The 15845-nt window shown below is 55.2% G+C and overlaps 1 protein-coding gene across 4 annotated transcripts in view; it reads left to right on the forward strand.

The window, feature by feature from the left end:
• Positions 1 to 458: 458 nt before the first annotated feature.
• Positions 459 to 15845, forward strand: part of prrc2b (proline-rich coiled-coil 2B) — a 92874-nt gene continuing 77487 nt past the window's right edge. Inside the window, exon 1 of one of the 4 annotated variants that reach the window (XM_085965327.1) lies at positions 459 to 665. The gene's annotated coding sequence lies outside the window, so the exon portion shown is untranslated. The remainder of the gene's footprint in view (positions 666 to 15845) is intronic. The other 3 variants (XM_085965324.1, XM_085965325.1, XM_085965326.1) reach the window with 3 other exon arrangements.

The raw sequence follows: 15845 nt of genomic DNA on the forward strand, positions 1-15845 counted from the left end.
AGTCAATGGGTGCAGCTCCCTCTCCGGCCGCCAGGTGCCGCCCTCCCTCAGTCAATGGGTGCAGCTCCCTCTCCGGCCGCCAGGTGCCGCCCTCCCTCAGTCTGTGGGTGCATCTCCCTCTCCGGCCGCCAGATGCCGCCCTCCCTCAGTGTCTGGGTGCAGCTCCCTCTCCGGCCGCCAGGTGTCGCCCTCCCTCAGTCAGTTGGTGCAGCTCCCTCTCCGGCCGCCAGGTGCCGCCCTCCCTCAGTCTGTGGGTGCAGCTCCCTCTCCGGCCGCCAGGTGCCGCCCTCCCTCAGTCAATGGATGCAGCTCCCTCTCCGGCCGCCAGGTGCCGCCCTCCCTCAGTCTGTGGGTGCATTTCCCTCTCCGGCCGCCAGGCGCCGCCCTCCCTCAGTCAGTGGGTGCAGCTCCCTCTCCGGCCGCCAGATGCCGCCCTCCCTCAGTGACTGGGTGCAGCTCCCTCTCCGGCCGCCAGATGCCGCCCTCCCTCAGTCTCGCCGCCCGGTTTGCGAGGCCGGAGTCGGTTTCCCCTCCATCCTGTCGCTTAGGCCGCGGATTCTCCTCCATCCGCTGCCATCGGGCCCGGGATCGGCGCCGCTCGCTGCCTCTTGTGCCGGTCGGGTCGGGGCGAAACCCGGGAACGAGCCGAGGTCGGTATTGCCGAGGTAAAGCGCCTTTCTCTGGCGAGGCTGCGGACCCGCCATCTCTCGGCCGCTTTGTTCGCGGCGGCATCCGGCCGCCATCTTCTCTGCCATTGCCCGGGAGGAGCGGGGGGGATCCGCCGGGGGGAGGATGGCGAGGGCCCGGGCTCGGGGGGCATCGGGGCCCCGGGGGTGGGAGGAGGCCGCTTCCAGGGGTTAAATCACCGGCTGGGGGAGAAAACCCGACACCCCGGATCTGGGCCTCCGGCCGCTGGTCATCGTCACCCCATCACCCCGCACCCCCCCCCGTCCCGTCCCGGGATCATCAATCTCTCCCCACCCTCCCCCGTCATCTCCTCACCCCCCCCCCCCGATCTCCCCCCCCCCCCCCGATCTTCCCCCCCCCCCCCCCGATCTTCCCCCCCCCCCCCCGATCTTCCCCCCCCCCCCCCGATCTTCCCCCCCCCCCCGATCTTCCCCCCCCCCCCGATCTTCCCCCCCCCCCCCGATCTTCCCCCCCCCCCCCGATCTTCCCCCCCCCCGATCTTCCCCCTCCCCCGATCTTCTCCCCCCCCCCCCAATCTTCCCCCCCCCCCGATCTTCCCCCCCCCGTCATCTCCCCCCCCGTCATCTCTCCCCCCCCGTCATCTCCCCCCCCCCCGTCATCTCCCCCCCCCCCGTCATCTCCCCCCCCCCGTCATCTCCCCCCCCGTCATCTCCCCCCCCCCCGTCATCTCCCCCCCCCCGTCATCTCCCCCCCCCCCGTCATCTCCCCCCCCCCCGTCATCTCCCCCCCCCCCGTCATCTCCCCCCCCCCCGTCATCTCCCCCCCCGTCATCTCCCCCCCCCGTCATCTCCCCCCCCCGTCATCTCCCCCCCCCCCCCGTCATCTCCCCCCCCCCCCCGTCATCTCCCCCCCCCCCCCCGTCATCTCCCCCCCCCCCCCCCGTCATCTCCCCCCCCCCCCCGTCATCTCCCCCCCCCCCCGTCATCTCCCCCCCCCCCCGTCATCTCCCCCCCCCCCCCCCGTCATCTCCCCCCCCCCCCCCGTCATCTCCCCCCCCCCCCCCCGTCATCTCCCCCCCCCCCCCCCGTCATCTCCCCCCCCCCCCCCCGTCATCTCCCCCCCCCCCGTCATCTCCTCCCCCGCCCCGTCATCTCCTCCCCCGCCCCCCCGTCATCTCCTCCCCCGCCCCCCCGTCATCTCCTCCCCCGCCCCCCCGTCATCTCCTCCCCCGCCCCCCCGTCATCTCCTCCCCCGCCCCCCCGTCATCTCCTCCCCCGCCCCCCCGTCATCTCCTCCCCCGCCCCCCCGTCATCTCCTCCCCCGCCCCCCCGTCATCTCCTCCCCCGCCCCCCCGTCATCTCCTCCCCCGCCCCCCCGTCATCTCCTCCCCCGCCCCCCCGTCATCTCCTCCCCCGCCCCCCCGTCATCTCCTCCCCCGCCCCCCCGTCATCTCCTCCCCCGCCCCCCCGTCATCTCCTCCCCCGCCCCCCCGTCATCTCCTCCCCCGCCCCCCCGTCATCTCCTCCCCCGCCCCCCCGTCATCTCCTCCCCCGCCCCCCCGTCATCTCCTCCCCCGCCCCCCCCGTCATCTCCTCCCCCGCCCCCCCCGTCATCTCCTCCCTCCCCCCCCCCCCCGTCATCTCCCCCCCCCCGTCATCTCCCCCCCCCCCCGTCATCTCCCCCCCCCCGTCATCTCCCCCCCCCCGTCATCTCTCCCCCCCCCCCGTCATCTCTCCCCCCCCCCGTCATCTCTCCCCCCCCCCCCGTCATCTCTCCCCCCCCCCCCCGTCATCTCTCCCCCCCCCGTCATCTCTCCCCCCCCGTCATCTCTCCCCCCCCCCGTCATCTCTCCCCCCTCCCGTCATCTCTCCCCCCTCCCGTCATCTCCCCCCCCCTCCCGTCATCTCCCTCCCCCCCCAGTCATTTCCTCCCCCCCCCCCCCAAGCTCACCGCCGCCTCCAGTTTCGGGGGGTCACCTTCTCCACAGACGAGCCGTTTGTTGTAGTTTGGGGGGCGAGGGACCTTCCTGACCCCTGTGCACAATCTGCGATCGACCCGGGGCGCCAGGCTGGCGATCGACCCGGGGCGCCAGGCTGGCCATCGACCCGGGGCGCCAGGCTGGCCATCGACCCGGGGCGCCAGGCTGGCCATCGACCCGGGGCGCCAGGCTGGCCATCGACCCGGGGCGCCAGGCTGGCCATCGACCCGGGGCGCCAGGCTGGCCATCGACCCGGGGCGCCAGGCTGGCCATCGACCCGGGGCGCCAGGCTGGCCATCGACCCGGGGCGCCAGGCTGGCCATCGACCCGGGGCGCCAGGCTGGCCATCGACCCGGGGCACCTGGTTTACCGTTTGACGTCTGAATTGTGGGCTTGGGTGCTCAAATTCTGTTGGATACTTAACGCTACCTTTACTAGTACAGAAGGCCGGTTACAATGGATTTCACGTCCAGATTCTCTTGTCAGTGAGGGAGGTGTTGTCTTAGTTGGGAGCAGAATGGGAACAAAGCTCGCAGTACAGTAATTGGCGTGTGCTCCTGCTGCAGTTATTTAGCCTGATTCCACGCTGTTGCTGTTGTTACTCTGATATGTCTGGCCTTTATCTATGTAATTCACATCTTCATTCTAGCTAAGACAGGAAAAAGCATCAGTGTGTGTGATCACTTCATCTGTTTTTGCTGATAGTGAGGGGAGACAGCTGCACAAAACACCGGGGATTCCCTGCCCTTCGAACAGTGTTTTAAACAGCACGGCTGGAGTCGGCAGACGAGCCTCAGTTTCACCGCTCATCCGAACGATGGCACTTCTGACCGTGCAGCCCTCCCTCGGTACTGGCACCGGAGTTTCAGCCTGGATTGTGGACTTAAATCCTTGAGTCGGGATTGAAACATTGGCACTCTGACTTGGAGATGGGACTTGCTGGATATCGCTCCAGGTTTCCTGGAGCCATTTGCCGGACTCAAAGTCTCTTTAACCACACTGACTCGCAAATGCCTCTTTCCCCTCAAGGCACGGGCAGCCTCAGAGCCTGGGCAGAGGCTGCAGGCAGTAATTCTGCGCTGGACCCTGGGTGACGGTGAGAGTTAAGCCCTTGAGGATTCTGATCTCTCATCTGGAGCTGCTTCCTCTTGTTGGGTGAATAAGCCGTACACAGCCTGGTACCTGCCGACCCGGGTCAGGCGAGTGCAGGAACGTCTGTGCTGAGATCCCTGCCTTCATGTTGAGGGGTGTCACAGCTTCAGCGGGGGAACAAGCCTTGGGAAAGGTTTTCGTTTGTTTTAAGCAAATGAATTTATAAGATTTGGGTGAAATGAACCCAAGAATAAAAGAGGGACCTGCTTGCATCTGTTGTCACAGAAACGGGATGCCCGGGTGTGTGCATGGTGCCCAGCTCAGTTGGTAGAACTCTTCAGCTGAGACAGGACACTGAGCTCCTGCCTGGCCCTCGAATGGTTCTAGTTCGTGTTAAAGGAACAGGAGGCGGCCATTCCGTTAGATCATGGCTGATCTGTATCTTAACTCCATTTACCCGTCTTGGTTCCATAAACCTTAATACCCTCGCCCAATAAAAATCTGCTGAGCTCAGTTTTTAAATGATCAACTGACCCCCAAACTCAACAGCTTTTTGGGGGCGAGTTCCAGATTTCCAGCCCCCTTTGTGTGAAGAAGTGCTTCCTGACATCACCTCTGAACGGCCTGGCTCTAATTTGAAGGTTCTGCCCCCTTGTTCTGGACTCCCCCCCAACCAGAGGAAATAGTTTCTCTCTCTCTCTCTACCCTTTCAATACCTTCAATCACCTTAAACACCTCAATTCGATCACCCTTTAATCATCTACACTCGAGGGAATACAAAGCCAGTCTGTGCAATCTGCCCTCATGAAGATGACGCCATTTGGAGAAGATCAAGAAATTTTTCTGCTTCAGACAACATTTCCCCCTCGATCAGCGTCACCAAAAGCGATTAACCGGTCGTCAACCTTGTTGCTGTTTGTGGGATCTTGCCATGCTACGTTTCACGGTAACCCGTTGCCTGTGAAGTGGTTTGTGCCGTTTCTGACGGTGCCTTTGCACCATGGTGCGAGGGTTGGCGCGCAAACCGCTCGACGCCGGCGGCTCTCGAACGGCCCGCGCCGGAGCCGCTGAATTGACAATCCCAGGGAGCTGGTGCGCCCGCGCTCGAACTGCAGGTCCCAGACCCCGGCGCAGCATTGTTCCCGTACTCCGGGCTCGGGCCCACAGGGCGGCGAGGGCAAGGCTGAAACTTTGCCATCAAGGCAGGAAACATGGGAAACCCAGTGCGGGAAAAACGCTGAAGTGATTGGCTGTTCCTCTTGGTGGAATGAATGAAATATCTTTCCTCGTCGTGTGTATCGCCGCTCAGCACCGGGACAACATTGCGCATTTATAAAAGAAAGACAGACTTGCATTTCTATAGCGCCGTTCACGACCTCGGGACGTCTCAAAGCGCTTTACAGCCAATGAAGTATTTTGAAGTGTAGTCACTGTTGTAATGTAGGAAACGCGGCAGTCAATTTGCGCACAGCAAGCTCCCACAAACAGCAATGCGATGTTGGTTGAGGGATAAATATTGGCCCAGGACACTGGGGAGAACTCCCCTGCTCCTCCTCGAAATAGTGCCATGAGGTCTTTTACATTCACCCGAGAGAGCAGACGGGGCCTCGGTTTAACGTCTCATCCGAAAGACGGCCCCTTCAACAGTGCGCACTCCCTCAGTACCGCCCCTCCGACAGTGTGGCGCTCCCTCAGTACCGCCCCTCCGACAGTGCGGCGCTCCCTCAGTACCGCCCCTCCGACAGTGCGGCGCTCCCTCAGTACCGCCCCTCCGACAGTGCGGCGCTCCCTCAGTACCGCCCCTCCGACAGTGCGGCGCTCCCTCAGTACCGCCCCTCCAACAGTGCGCACTCCCTCAGTACCGCCCCTCCAACAGTGTGGCGCTCCCTCAGTACCGCCCCTCCGACAGTGCGGCGCTCCCTCAGTACCGCCCCTCCGACAGTGCGGCGCTCCCTCAGTACCGCCCCTCCGACAGTGCAGCACTCCCTCGGTACCGCCCCTCCGACAGTGCGGCGCTCCCTCAGTACTGCACTGGGAGTGTCAGCCTAGATTTTTGTGCTCCAGTCCCCGGAGAGGGGACTCGAACCCACAACCTTCTGACTCGGAGACGAGGGTGCTACCCACTGAGCCACGGCTGACACGGCAATAAACATCAGCAGACTCCCCGGAGCGATTTGGAAAGTAGGAAGTGAGGATGGATTTTAGCCTAGTCTAAAGTCAACTCAGGAGTGAGCGCTGTTTGTTCATTCAGTGCGGTAAAACTACTCCCTGAACACAGTGAGGTGTGGCCCTGCTGTTGTGGATTGTTTGCCAAGTGAGATGGAATTGCTATTGAGCAGGTGTGCCGGGTTCTGGTTTGGGGGGGGGGGGGGGGGTTCCTGTGACGGACGGGGGACATTGAAATGGCTTCTGCAGTGGAGCAGCTTTAAACACCCCACCAATAAAAAGGCAATGTTTGTAGAATCAACTGATCTGCAAGAGCAGCACCGTGGGCGATCGAATCTGATCGAGCACGGCCTCCTGTGTCGTGGGCATGCCCGAGTACTGCGGTGTGCTTGAAAAGCTTAGAGTGAGCAATGTGTGTGTGGAGCTGGCCTGGGTGCACGCGAGCAAAGTGTGGGATGTGGGTGGGGCAGCACCAAGATGATGGTGATTAGGGAAAGACAGGCTGCGAAAAGCTGTAAGCGGGCAAATGAGACAGCCTAGTGAGAACATCAGAAATAGGAGCAGGAGTCGGCCATTCGGCCCCTCGAGCCTGCTCCGCCATTCAATAAGATCATTGCTGATCTTCTACCTCAACTCCACTTTCCCGCACTATCCTCCACAGCCCTCTGGGGTGGAGAATTCCAAAGATTCACCACCCTCTGAGTGAAGAAATTTCTCCTCATCTCAGTCCTAAATGGCCGACCCCTTATTCTGAGACTGTGACCCCTGGTTCTAGACTCCCCAGTCAGGAGAAACATCCTCCCTGCATCTACTCTGTCAAGCCCTGTAAGAATTGTGTATGTTTCAATGAGATCACCTCTCATTCTTCTAAACTCTAGAGAATATAGGCCTAGTCCACTCAATCTCTCCTCATAGGACAATCCCCCCATCCCAGGAACCAGTCTGGTGAACCTTCGTTGCACTCCTATGGCAAGTATATCCTTCCTTAGGTAAGGAGACCAAAACTGTACACAATACTCCAGGTGTGGTCTCACCAGGGCCCTATATAATTGCAGTAAGACGTCTTTACTCTTATACTCAAATCCTCTTGTAATAAAGGCCAACATACCATTTGCTTTCCTAATTGCTTGCTGTACCTGCATGTTAACTTTCAGTGATTCGTGTACAAGGACACCCAGGTCCCTCTGAACACCAACATTTCCCAATCTCTCACCATTTGAAAAATACTCTGCTTTTCTATTTTTCCTACCAAAGTGGATAACTTCACATTTCTGCACATTATATACCATTTGCCTTGTTCTTGCCCACTCACTTAGCCTGTCTATATCCCCTTGAAGCCTCTTTGCATCCTCCTTACAACTTACATTCCCACCCAGCTTTGTATCATCAGCAGACTTGGATATATTACATTTGGTCCCCTCATCCAAATCATTGATATAGATTGTGAATAACTGATCCTTGGAGCCTCCCTATCTCCCGAACCTCCTCCAGCCCCTCCACCCTCCATTCAAGGGCAGACTCTGATCACACGCTCGAATGTTATTTACTAAATGCAAGCTCGCAACCTTTCCCATGCGCATAGTTGCCAAGAATTTTTATTATCCCTCAATCATAGTGGCAGGTTAAGTGTCTGGGGCCACATCAATAAACACACGTTCCTCGATTTTACTTTTAATTTAGGAATGACTCTCTCGGAGTTGAGGGAGTCTCTGAGAGTCAGCCTCATAAAACTGGTACCAGAAACTGTAAATCATTCTTGCTTGTCATTTAGTTTGTTTGTACTTTTAAGTCCCCTTGTTTGCGAGTTTTAGTGATGCTCAAAATAAAAACTTTTACTGTTTTTTTTTTCCCCTTTCATTCAATTTACCCGGGTTTTTATGGGTCCCATTTTCCTCGCTGATTTATCCACTTTTTTTAGACTAAAAGTAAAGCCTGCAAAAGCTCAAAGTACGCAGGTTTTTAAATTGACAATAAAACCTGACTCTTAATGATCCTCGCGTGTAAATCACCCAAAGTCCGTGTGTGTGTGGTGTATATAACCAACCCGTTGGTTATCGGGAGGAGCAGGGTTTTTATATCACAGGCACGATGGGCCGAATGGTCTCCTGTGCTGTACCATTCTATGTGTTGAAAGTGCTGGGCCAGCCCAGTTGTCTTACCACAATAAATAGGCAGAACCCAAAAGCAGCGTGTTTGTCAAAATAACCTCTCCCGAGGCAATCCATTGTGAGGATGCTAAAGTTTAATGATTTTAGAATTTTATGTTGAGTTTGAGAGTGATTCTAGGGTCTGAAACTAGGGTCCTAAATCTGAACAAAGCAAACGGTGTCGGTATGAGAGGCGAGTTGGTTAAGGGAGGTTGGGAAACTAGATTAGAAGATCTGACAGTACAAAAGCAATGGCAAACATTTAAAGAAATAATGAAGAATTCGCAACGAATATACATTCCCTTAAGGAATAAAAACACCACGGGAAAAATGGTCCAACTGTGACTAACGAGAGAAATTAAAGATAGCATTAGATTAAAGGAAGAGGCTTATAATGTATAATGACAAAAAGAATCGTAAGCCTGAGGATTCAGGGGATTTTAGAATTCAGCAAAGGAGGACCAAGAAATTGATAAAGAAAAAATAGAATAAGAGAGTAAACTAGCGAGAGATATAAAAACAGACTGTAAAAGCTTCGTATATAGGTATGTAAAAGGGAAAAGCTTAGCGAAAGTAAACGTTGGGTCCCTTATAGACTGAGACAGGAGAAATTATAATAGGAATAAGGAAATGGCAGAGAAATTAAACAAATACTTTGTGTCTGTCTTCACGGAAGAAGATGCAAAAAATCTCCCAGAAATAGTGGAGAACTAAGGGTCGAGCGAGAATGAGGAACTGAAAGAAATTAGTATTAGTAAAAAAAAAGTACTGGAGAAATTAATGGGACTGAAAGCCGATAAATCCCCTGGACCTGACGGCCTACATCCTAGGGTTTTGAAAGAGGTGGCTATAGAGATAGTGGATGCATTGGTTGTCATTTTCCAAAATTCCATAGATTCGAGAACGGTTCCCGCGGATTGGAAGGTAGCAAATGTGACCCCACTACCTGTATTTAAGAAAGGAGGGAGAGAGAAAACGGGGAACTACAGACCAGTTAGCCTGACATCAGTAGTAGGGAAAATGCTAGAATCTATTATTAAGGACATGGTAACAGGGCACTTAGAAAATAATAATAGGATTGGGCCGAGTCAACACAGATTTATGAAAGGGAAATCGTGTTTGACAAATTATTTTTGAGGTTGTAACTAGCAGAATAGATACAGGGGAACCAGTGGATGTGGTGTATTTGGATTTTCAGAAGGCATTCGATAAGGTGCCACACAATAGGTTATTAAACAAAATTAAGGCTCATGGGATTGGGGGTAATATACTAGCATGGATTGAGGATTGGTTAACGGACAGAAAACAGAGAGTAGGAATAAACGGGTCATTTTCAGGTTGGCAGGCTGTAACTAGTGGGGTACCGCAAAGATCAGTGCTTGGGCCTCAGCTATTCACAATCTACATCAATGATTTGGATGAGGGGACCAAATGTAATATATCCAAGTCTGTTGATGATACAAAGCTGGTGGTGAATCTTTGGAATTCTCTACCCCAGAGGGTTGTGGAGGCTCAGTCGTTGAGTACATTCAAGACAGAGATTGATAGATTTTTGGACACTAAGGGAATCGAGGGATATGGGGATCGGGCAGGAAAGTGGAGTTGAGGTCGAAGATCAACCATGATCTTATTGAATGGCGGAGCAGGCTCGAATGGCCGACTCCTGCTCCTATTTCTTATGTTCTTATGAAGCTTGCACACTGCGGACCAACCCCAGTGACTCACATTTGTTCACTCGCGCCGGAGACAGAAGGAGCGGAGTGATCACAAACACCGTTGGCACTGGAATTACATCATGTCTACACCACAGAAACAGGCCCAACTGGTCTGTGCCGGTGTTTATGATCCACATGTGCCTCCTCCCACCCGTCTTCATCTCACCCCATCAACATATCCTTCTGTTCCTTTCTCCCTCGTGTTTATCTAGTTTCCCTTTAAATGCATGAAGCTTCCGCTTGAACGGTAGCATAGCGGTTATGTTCCTGGACTAGTAATCCAGAACCCTGGAGACATGAGTTCAAGTCCCACCATGGCTGCTGGGGAATTTAAATTCAGTTAATAAACCAATCTGGAATCAAAAGCTAGCATCAGTAATGGTGACCATGAAACTTGTTGTAAAAACCCATCTGGTTCACGAATGTTCTTTAGGGAAGGAAACCTGCTGTCCTTACCTGGTCTGGCAGTGACTCCAGACCCACAGCAATGTGGTTGACTCTGAACAGCCCTGTGAAATGGCCCAGTGAGCCACTCCGTTAAGGGCAGTTTGGGATGGGCAGTAAATGCTGGCCTTGCCAGCGACGCCCACATCCAGCGAGTGAATAAAAAGAATGTGTCCATGAGTTCAGTAGAGTATAATGGGGGCTGTGTGAACTGTTGGTGAGATGTCCACTTGAACTTGTGACAACACCCAACAGTATGGTTATAGATTTTGCCCTGGCAAACCTGGGTTGTGCCCAGACAGCATTCTGAGCAGTGTGACATTTGGGGGAAATACTGGTGGCGGGAGCAATTTGAGATGATGCATTCAGAGTATTGCACTGATGCAGCAGTGCAGAGGGTTGCGGCCATCGAGTCAGATCCCTGACTCCAGCAAGCTGTGAAATTTCAGTTCAATAAAATCTGGTCATTTGTGGACTGACGCCAGAGGAAAAAAGTGATTTTTTAACATTTATTCCTGGGATGTGGGCGTCGCTGGCAAAGCCGGGATGTTTTGCCCATCCCTAATGGCCCTTGAGAAGGTGGTGGTGAGCGCCGCTGCAGTCCGTGTGGTGAGCGCCGCCATGAACCGCTGCAGTCCGTGTGGTGAGCGCCGCCTTGAACCGCTGCAGTCCGTGTGGTGAGCGCCGCCTTGAACCGCTGCAGTCCGTGTGGTGAGCGCCGCCTTGAACCGCTGCAGTCCGTGTGGTGAGCGCCGCCTTGAACCGCTGCAGTCCGTGTGGTGAGCGCCGCCTTGAACCGCTGCAGTCCGTGTGGTGAGCGCCGCCTTGAACCGCTGCAGTCCGTGTGGTGAGCGCCGCCTTGAACCGCTGCAGTCCGTGTGGTGAGCGCCGCCTTGAACCGCTGCAGTCCGTGTGGTGAGCGCCGCCTTGAACCGCTGCAGTCCGTGTGGTGAGCGCCGCCTTGAACCGCTGCAGTCCGTGTGGTGAGCGCCGCCTTGAACCGCTGCAGTCCGTGTGGTGAGCGCCGCCTTGAACCGCTGCAGTCCGTTTGGTGAGCGCCGCCTTGAACCGCTGCAGTCCGTGTGGTGAGCGCCGCCTTGAACCGCTGCAGTCCGTGTGGTGAGCGCCGCCTTGAACCGCTGCAGTCCGTGTGGTGAAGGTGCTCCCACAGTGCTGATAGGGAGGGAATTTCAGGATTTTGACCCAGCGACAAAAATAAGCCAGCGTTCCTGTTCCAATGACTATCCAGCGACCCCCCTGCTGAAGCCATGCTCCTGCAAGGAGTCAACATCAGAGAGGGGAGAACAGGGACAAAATTCCCTGTTACTTGCAAACGCACGTATATCTTAATATTTTACTGCAGCTTGTTCAGACATTCAGTCACTCGGGTTCTCATCCTTCCATGCCTGCTTATTGTCAGGAGGTTGTGAGGTTCAAGTCCCACTCCAGAGACTTGAGCACAAAAATCCAGGCTGATACTCCCAGTGCAGTGCTGAGGGAGTGCTGCACTGTCGGAGGAGCCGTCTTTCAGATGAGACGTTAAACTGCCCTCTCGGGTGGATGTAAAAGATCCCATGGCACTATTTCGAAGAAGAGCAGGGGAGTTCACCCCGGTGTCCTGGGGCCAATATCTATCCCTCAATCAATATCACAAACAGATTATCTGGTCATTATCACATTGCTGTTTGTGGGAGCTTGCTGTGCACATATTGGCTGCCGCGTTTTCTACATTACAACAGTGACTACACTTCACAAAGTACTTCATTGGCTATAATGAAGGGCTGTCCTGAGGTTGTGAAAGGCGCTATAGAAATGCAAGTCTTTATTTTCTTTGACATGTTTGATTTTTCACATGCACCTCGTGATTCTTGGCTATTTCTTGTACGCATGTCCTGCAAATATACTGCAGAACTAATCCTGTTTCCAAATGTTGAAGGATATTGTATGTCGAGCCGGGGCTGTACGGGAGCTGTCCCCACTGGTAGCTTGTGGAATGTACACTGGGTGGTCATTTTCAGACATTACAGCACTCTGCGGGTAATGATTGAGCAACCTGAATTTGTTCAGGAGGTAGCTCAATGTCTGTTTAAAGGACCAGCCATTGACTGCTGTCTGTATGGACCTGTATTAGCCGGAATCAGTCTACACGGACATGTAACTCTTCCCTCTCGCATTCTCTGCTCCCTCCTGATTGTCCCTGGGCTATGCATTCTGGAGCAAATACCGCCGTGATCCAGGCCTTCAGAGACAGCAGCGTGGAAGTATCCTCGATAATGAGGCTGGAAATGGTTTCCTGCCACTCCAGGCAGCTTGCTGAATACCAGTGTAGGTGCTTTTATTTTAATCTAGCCCCACACCGGGGCTTGAGCTGACTGAGGCAGTGCCGCATTGTCCACCGGATCTATTAAACCGGGGTCCTGTCTACTGGTTTCGATGGACCTTGGCGATCCCATGGCAGCATCCGAGGAAGAGCAAGCTGCCCTGGTCAGCATTCATCCCTCAACCAACACCGGCAAAAATCAATCGACTGGTTCTTTGTCTCGCTTGCTGTTTGTGGAATCTTGCTGTGCGCAGATTGGTTACCATATTTGCCTGCACACCAACAATTGCCGCACTTCAAAAGTAATTTGTTTTCAGTCGAGCATTTTGCGATGTGCTAAATGACTATCGAACTGCAAGTTTGCTCCACTGTCTCCCAACAGCTATTAGAGTTGGCTGAGGAAAGCCAGACTGCTCAGACCTGTTATATCCTGCAGGCATCCCATTTTTTTTTATAGCTGTGAATGATTTAAAGTCTTTATTTAATAACTGAAAGCTCATAGGATTGGGGTGTGTTTGAGATGAATGTTGAGGCATGGGTTACGGAGACAGGGTGGGTAGATGGAGTTGAAGATACCAATCAGCCATGATCTCATTGAATGGTGGAACAGGCTCAAGGGGCTGAATGGCCTCCTCCTGTTCCTAATGTTACTGGAAAAAGCCCTTGGAGCCCAACAATTCAGCCCCCCTTTCATCGATTAGCCTCCACCTACTCACCTCACCAAACGCCTTAGTCCTTTCTCCACAAGTTCATCCAACTGAACCTCTTTATACTGTCCTCTTACCCCTTGGGGGAAAATGTTCCACCTGACTCCCTTCTTTTCCCCATGTGCCGCGGTGTCTGAACCCTTCGCTGTGTCGCGGTGTCTGAACCCTTCGCTGTGTCGTGGTGTCTGAACCCTTCGCTGTGCCGCGGTGTCTGAACCTTCACTGTGCCGTGGTGTCTGAACCATTCGCTGTGTCGTGGTGTCTGAACCCTTCGCTGTGCCGCGGTGTCTGAACCTTCGCTGTGTCGTGGTGTCTGAACCCTTCGCTGTGCCGTGGTGTCTGAACCATTCGCTGTGTCGTGGTGTCTGAACCCTTCGCTGTGCCGTGGTGTCTGAACCCTTCGCTGTGCCGTGGTGTCTGAACCCTTCGCTGTGCCGTGGTGTCTGAACCCTTCGCTGTGTCGCGGTGTCTGAACCCTTCGCTGTGCCGTGGTGTCTGAACCCTTCGCTGTGCCGTGGTATCTGAACCATTTGCTGTGCCGTGGTGTCTGAACCCTTCGCTGTGCCGTGGTGTCTGAACCCTTCGCTGTGCCGTGGTGTCTGAACCATTCGCTGTGCCGTGGTGTCTGAACCCTTCGCTGTGTCGCGGTGTCTGAACCCTTCGCTGTGCCGTGGTGTCTGAACCCTTCGCTGTGCCGTGGTGTCTGAACCCTTCGCTGTGTCGTGGTATCTGAACCATTTGCTGTGCCGTGGTGTCTGAACCCTTCGCTGTGTCGCGGTGTCTGAACCCTTCGCTGTGCCGTGGTGTCTGAACCATTTGCTGTGCCGTGGTGTCTGAACCCTTCGCTGTGTCGCGGTGTCTGAACCCTTCGCTGTGTCGCGGTGTCTGAACCCTTCGCTGTGTCGCGGTGTCTGAACCATTCGCTGTGCCGTGGTGTCTGAACCCTTCGCTGTGCCGTGGTGTCTGAACCCTTCGCTGTGCCGTGGTGTCTGAACCCTTCGCTGTGCCGTGGTGTCTGAACCCTTCGCTGTGTCGTGGTGTCGTGGTATCTGAACCATTCGCTGTGCCGTGGTGTCTGAACCCTTCGCTGTGTCGTGGTATCTGAACCATTTGCTGTGCCGTGGTGTCTGAACCCTTCGCTGTGCCGCGGTGTCTGAACCCTTCGCTGTGTCGCGGTGTCTGAACCCTTCGCTGTGTCGCGGTGTCTGAACCCTTCGCTGTGTCGTGGTGTCTGAACCCTTCGCTGTGTCGCGGTGTCTGAACCCTTCGCTGTGTCGCGGTGTCTGAACCCTTCGCTGTGTCGTGGTGTCTGAACCCTTCGCTGTGTCGCGGTGTCTGAACCCTTCGCTGTGCCATGGTGTCTGAACCCTTCGCTGTGCCGCGGTGTCTGAACCCTTCGCTGTGCCGTGGTGTCTGAACCCTTCGCTGTGTCGTGGTGTCTGAACCCTTCGCTGTGTCGTGGTGTCTGAACCCTTCGCTGTGTCGCGGCGTCTGAACCCTTCGCTGTGTCGTGGTGTCTGAACCCTTCGCTGTGTCGTGGTGTCTGAACCCTTCGCTGTGCCGCGGTGTCTGAACCCTTCGCTGTGTCGCGGTGTCTGAACCCTTCGCTGTGTCGTGGTGTCTGAACCCTTCGCTGTGTCGTGGTGTCTGAACCCTTCGCTGTGTCGTGGTGTCTGAACCCTTCGCTGTGCCGCGGTGTCTGAACCCTTCGCTGTGTCGCGGTGTCTGAACCCTTCGCTGTGTCGCGGTGTCTGAACCCTTCGCTGTGTCGCGGTGTCTGAACCCTTCGCTGTGTCGTGGTGTCTGAACCCTTCGCTGTGTTGTGGTGTCTGAACCCTTCGCTGTGCCGCGGTGTCTGAACCCTTCGCTGTGTCGCGGTGTCTGAACCCTTCGCTGTGTCGTGGTGTCTGAACCCTTCGCTGTGCCGTGGTGTCTGAACCATTCGCTGTGCCGTGGTGTCTGAACCCTTCGCTGTGTCGTGGTATCTGAACCATTCGCTGTGTCGCGGTATCTGAACCATTCGCTGTGTCGCGGTGTCTGAACCCTTCGCTGTGCCGTGGTGTCTGAACCCTTCGCTGTGCCGTGGTGTCTGAACCCTTCGCTGTGTCGCGGTGTCTGAACCCTTCGCTGTGTCGCGGTGTCTGAACCCTTCGCTGTGTCGTGGTGTCTGAACCCTTCGCTCTGTCGTGGTGTCTGAACCCTTCACTGTGTCGCGGTGTCTGAACCTTCACTGTGCCGTGAGCAATTTATCAGTTATGTCAATTCCTCACAATCTGGGAAACTTCAATCACCCGATTCTCCTCTTTCATAAAGTAAAAAAAAGAAGCCCAACTTCCTTATCTGGGAATCACTCCAGCTCAGGGCAATATTGTCACCCCTATGATTGGGTGCCCAGAACTGAACGCAGCACTGGCCTGAAAGGTTTTCTGTCTGTGCTAGTCTTGGTCCGTGAGGGGAGGATCAGGGTTGTTTTTCTGAGGGGCTAACGCACCGATTAAAAGTTGATCACTGCATTAGATCCTGGTCTTGTGGAATGTTGCTAATTGTGGTCAGTGCCCTGTCAAATCAGCCTTGCTCCGGCCTTTATAAACAATTTTGCAATAATCTTATTAATCCTGGCATTAAGAG

The sequence above is a fragment of the Somniosus microcephalus genome, chromosome 23 (genome assembly GCF_052327205.1).
Source record: "Somniosus microcephalus isolate GS21.2 chromosome 23, FLI_Smic_1.0, whole genome shotgun sequence".
NCBI lineage: Eukaryota > Metazoa > Chordata > Chondrichthyes > Squaliformes > Somniosidae > Somniosus > Somniosus microcephalus.